This window comes from Stomoxys calcitrans, chromosome 1 (genome assembly GCF_963082655.1).
Source record: "Stomoxys calcitrans chromosome 1, idStoCalc2.1, whole genome shotgun sequence".
NCBI lineage: Eukaryota > Metazoa > Arthropoda > Insecta > Diptera > Muscidae > Stomoxys > Stomoxys calcitrans.
In genome coordinates, this window is record NC_081552.1 from 5598468 (window position 1) to 5604467 (window position 6000).

Consider the following 6000-nt stretch of genomic DNA (forward strand, 5'->3'; position numbering starts at 1 on the left):
AGATTTAATATTTGTAAGAAATTGAAATTCCATTTGAAAATACAACAACAAACAAAATGCTAACATACATATACAAATTGTATTGAGGATTTTTTGTATTCATGATTATTATAATTATTATTAATTACTATGATTATTATTATAATTAAATAGAAACAAAATTGTATTTAAATGGTAAAATGATAGCTGTATGATTTTTTTGTTCGCTTAAATTAAGTTACAATTTATACATATACATAAATGCATATATGATGACTAATATAATAACAATAATGAACAAAAATGCATATGTATAACAACAAACATTCAAATGTGTGTTTGTGTACTTGCATACATACATATGTATATGTAATTAAGGATATTGTTTAAACATAAACCCAAACGTAAACATGAGAAATATTTGCATAAAAGCCCAAAACTGAAAATGAAATAAAAATTATATTTGAATATTGAAAAGAACAAATGAATAACCAAGACTATATGACGATGATGTTCTTGCTTTTTCCCTTTGTTCGCTGCGTTTTTGTTTTCCACCCATCGACGCCACCAAGCAAAGCCAACCAATGAGGTGTTGACAAATAAGGTAAGTAGAAAGCCATAACAAATTAATTTCAACTTTGCTTTCATGTTTAATTGGATCTCAAAAAGTTCAAATAAAGTCCTTTCTCACATACAAACACATAAAGACTTGCTAGCATGTACATGTAACTACATCAATGGTTAAAAAACTAGCAGAGCTAGCGCAATTCTGCCACAAATAAAGTGAGACAATCTGCTTTTTATACCCTCCACCATTTCGTCATTCTGTTTGTAACACTTCGAAATATGCGTCTGAGACCCCATAAAGTATATATTCTTGATCGTCATGCCATTTTAAGTCGATCTAGCCATGTCCGTCCGTCCGTCTGTCTGTCGAAAGCACACTACTTTCGAAGGAGTAAAGCTAGCCGCTTGAAATTTTGCACAAATACTTTTTATTAGTGTAGTCGGTTGATATTGTAAATGGGCTATATCGGTCCATGTTTTGATATAGCTGCCATATAAACCAATCTTGGGTCTTGACTTCTTGAGCCTCCAGAGGGCGCAATTCTCGTCCAAGTTTTGATATAGCTGGCATATAAACCGATCTTGGGTCTTGACTTCTTGAGCCTCTAGAGGGTGCAATTCTCATCCGATTTAACTGAAATTTTGCTCGTAGTGTTTTGGTATCACTTTCAACAACTGTGCTAAGATTAGTTTAAATCGGTGCATAACCTGATATTGCTGCCATGTAAACTGATATGGAATCTTGACTTCTTGAGCCTCTAAAGGGCGCAAGTATTATCCGATTTGGATGAAATTTTGTACAATGGCTTTTCCCATGACCTTTAACATACATGTCGAATATGGTATGAATCGGTTTATAGCCTAATACAGCTCCCCTATAAACCGATCTCCCTATTTTATTTCTTCAGCCCCTAAAGTGCACAATTCTTACTAGATTTGTCCGAAATGAACCATAACTTGATATTGTTTCAATAACATAGCAATTATTTTCTTTTATCCTTTGCTTGCCTAAAAACAGATACCGTGGAAAGAGCTCGACAAATGCGATCAATGGTGGAAGGTAATAAGATTCGGCCCGGCCGAACTTAGCACGCTTTTACTTGTTTGTTTTACTTTTGGTGCACATTTATTACCAGTATTAACTTTTTTCCGGAAGGAATTCTGAACGATGTCTGAACTCGATGTCGAGACAAAAACGTCTTTTTTTAGTACTTGCCTTTTTAGTATATTTTTATTGGAGACCACCGTAGCTGAGAGGTTTGCCTATGACGCTGAGTGACTGGGTTCGAATCGTGATGAGAACATCAGAACATCGTGGCTATCCTCTCCATTTTCTGGCGATATTTGTGAGGTATTATGCCATGTAAAACTTCTCCTCAAAGTGGTATGTCGGCGCGCCGTTCGGTCTCGGCTATAAAAGGCAGATCCTTAATGGAACGTTTAAGAGCGAATTTGCAATTTGAACCGTCGGAAAACGTATTCGAATTTTATAAGAATTTTTTCAGAATTTGGTTGGAATGCGATAAGACAATTCAAAATGTACATCCGAATTGTAAAAAATTTTATTCCAGAATTCGTTAAGATAAGTCGGAAAACATATCCGTATTCATTAAGACTCAAAATTAGAAATCGGTCAGAAGATTTAACGACAACTCTAAATTCGCTACCGAATTTCCCATAATTCTGTAAACTTTCTGTCAGAAACATCAGCAGAAATATCAGATTCTCTTCCGAAATTTCATCCCGAAGTCATGTCAACCACTCCATATATTTTCCGTTAAGAATTCAGATGAATTTTCCGACTATTGTACCGACATCTGACGGAATACTGAACGTTTGATGCACTGGGAAGTTAAAATTTTTAAAGAAGCTGTACGTTGAAGGAAGGTTTGTACCAGTATAATCAAACATCAACTGAATGTCATAGCTTTGTGGAATGACCGTAATGCAACAAAACAAATTATCTACAGATACACATTAAATTGAACTTCAAATCCAACATATTGGAAAGTTTCCTAGACACCTGTAAGATAGCAGGTGTTAGCATTGACAAAAGTTGGGGATTTAAATCACTTGCCATGCATTGGCTGTGTACAACTGGTACATATTAGTTGTCTGACGTATAACGTGATCTGGTAGAAGGCCCTTAAAAAGCTGATCTACTGTTCAATACTAGCCTGATCCAAAAGCTGGATCACATCACATCCGCACTGATTGTGGATCACACATTACATGACCCGCTATTTGATAATAAGTGCGGTGCCAATATAAAAATTAAGATAAGTAAACTTCTATATGGATGGCTCTGAAGAATTAGGACTGGTCTTGACGAGAAGGTTACTCGCCCACTGCCGTGTGTGTAAAGCGGTGATACTTTCTATTAAAGAAGTGGTGGAATGGTTAATGGTTATGTCATAACTACGGTTAGTATAAATATCTCCTCAGACAGTAATTTATTCTCCAGGTAACGTATTTCTAAAAAAATATACAAAAATTGCCCTTTTATGTCGCAAATCTCCCAACGAGATGGCTAAAAAGTTCAAAATTCACTTGTTCTGAGTGCTTGGCCATAGCTGTATCCCAGGGAATTGTAGGGCAAACGAGCTTTCAAGACCAAGAACTACCTGACACATTCCAGGGCTCTAGCGACCTACGAATATAAGCTTAGTCTTTAAGATGAGGCTCGAATGGCAACGTATGATAGATGGGATGGGAAGTGTGGGTTGTGAACACTCCAAAATTATAACATGCTTATAGACTGAAGATTGGAGGAGGAGGCTATACAACATCTGCTGTGTATGTGTCACCGACAAGCAGAAGAAGTTCCAATTGAGACCTTGTCTGAATTAGCGAAATTAAACATCAACGACGTAGCCAGGATTTAATTTCGGGGGGCCCACCTCGCTTTGGATCGAAATCGAAAAATTCTCAAAACCCTTTTGTAACTGTGAAATGGATAAAAATATTTCTTATGGGCAATTTTAGTCATAAATGGGTACAGGGAAAGAGTCATCGGTGGTGACATATGATCCGATCTGTACCACATTTGACAGGAATGGGAAGGGGTCTACCGGAACACACTGTGCCAAATTTCATCGATTTCGGGCAATAAATTGATCTTTTATGGCCTCAATACCCTTTATCGGGAGATCGGGCGCTCGGCCTGGGGTATTTACGTAATAAATACTCAAGCGTTGGGTATTTACCCGATGGGAACCCATCGCTATAAATTCGGTATTAGTACAACATACCAATGTACGGCCTTGAAGCCTTCATACCTCATATGGCTGATGAGTAATTCTAAACCAAATAACGAAACGCATTCCATAGTGGATGGTGTGTGTTGCGATCTGGCTTTCCTTTTCCATTTGCAAAAAAATCTCCAATCATTGAGCTCGCTCGAAAGAGAAACAAAAAAATATTAAGATTTTTTTGTTTATCCTGACATTTCAATTTCATTTTCGATATATTAAACATGTTATTCGGGATTTAACTAGTTTTTCTTAATTTATACATTTATTTAACGTCTAACATTTTAAATGGATTGTGCACATTGAAAAGGATGCAAAGTTCAATTTAATGTTGTAACATAATTCAAACTAAAATGTTTACGAATTATAAGCAGATCTCACTTGGTAATTCTAATTATTTTAGGGTATACTTGGATTTATCTCTTATATATAAAAATCAATTTGTGTTTGTCGGTTTGTTTGTTTGTGTGTTCCTAATAGACTCAAAAACGGCTGAACCGATTTTCATGGAATTTGTAGTGATGGTGAAAATGGGAACTAAATTTTTTGATACCTGAAGGGGGGCGTACTCTCCTCCTTAACCTAATTATTGGGTTGCCTAAAAAGTAATTGCGGAGAAAGTAAATGCATTTTTAATAAAACTTAGAATAAACTTTAATCAAATATATAATTGCCATTTTGTTCCATGGGCTTCATGGATATGAGTACCATGTTACATCGAAATGGCGTGCTTGTATGTATAGACGTGAGCTTTAACATAGTCCCACAAAAATTAGTTTAAAGGCGTTAAATCGCACGATCTAGGCGTACAGAACGTGAAATAAAATGTTCACCGAAGTCGCCTTTCAATAAGTCCATTGTTACGCGTGTTGTGTGGCATGTGGCACCGTCTAGTTGAAACCTAGTTTCATGCAAGTGAAGCTCTTGCATTTTGGGCAACAAAAGTTGGATATCATCTCAGGGTAGCGCTCACCAATCACAGTTACGTTACGATTCGCATCATCTTTGAAGAAGCACGGTTTAATGATGCCACCAGCCTGTGGCATCATTGAGCCGGATGCATTAGTAACTCTGGCAATACTTTTGGGTGATCTCCACTCCAAAATCGACAATTCTGCTGATTTACGTACCCATTGAGCCAAAAATGAGCTTCGTCGCTCAACGGAAGAAGCGTGCTATGAACTTTCTTAACAGAGCATGCATTTTGATAATAAAATTCAATAATTTGCAAGCGTTGTTCATTCATGAATTCATCGTTGAAATATAGACCAAACTGAACTGCGTGAGCTGTTTAAACCAGTGTTGCCAAAAAGATAACAGCTAAAATATCACCCTTTATAATATTCCGATTGCCGGAGTTGTTTTCTTCTTAACCTCATCAACATGCAAATCTCAATATAAATTTCTTTGCAATTTCACCCCAAGAAACGTTAGCGAGTGGTCCTCACAAACTTCCCTACCATCAATATGAACTGAAAAATTCAAATTATGGCTCATTGCATTTGGTCTAAAACGTACCAGCTTGGTCTTAGTGGGATTAATCAACAGACGATTCAATCTTTCGAATTCAAAACCAAATAATTCTTATATGACTAAAACAAACACACGTCATCAGCATGCATAAATAATTTCCCCTTCAAACCTAGTTTCCTTACATCTTTTAAATGAGAATCGAAAATAATAACAATTCTAATCCACTTACTTGTGGAACACTATATTCGACATTCCCAACATAACATTTGGCATCGTTGTACTGTACTTGTATTTTATTAGAAAAATAACTTTAAAAGAGCTCAAGTTCCCTTTTATGAACTCCATAATATGGCAACTTTTCAAAATTATCCTATGATCTACTTGATCAAAAGCCTTGGAGAAATAAAAAAAAAGAAATACCCCAGCAACACAAAGAATCCATCATCAAGCCCCTTCAGTATATTTAATCTTCTGTGCTGCTGCAACTTTGCCTAAAGTAAAATTGACATTCATATAAGAAATTCGTTTCCTCTTGGAAACCTAAAATTCCATCAAAGATCAGTTTCTTAAGAATCTTATCAATGGTGAATAATACGGAAATTGGCCTATATTTGTCCACAGAATTACCAATATTTTGCTTAAGAATTGCAACTATTTTTTGCATCTCGAACATATCTGGGTAAATTGCAGATGTCTACTAAAAATGGAACAACTTCCCCTGAACATTCCT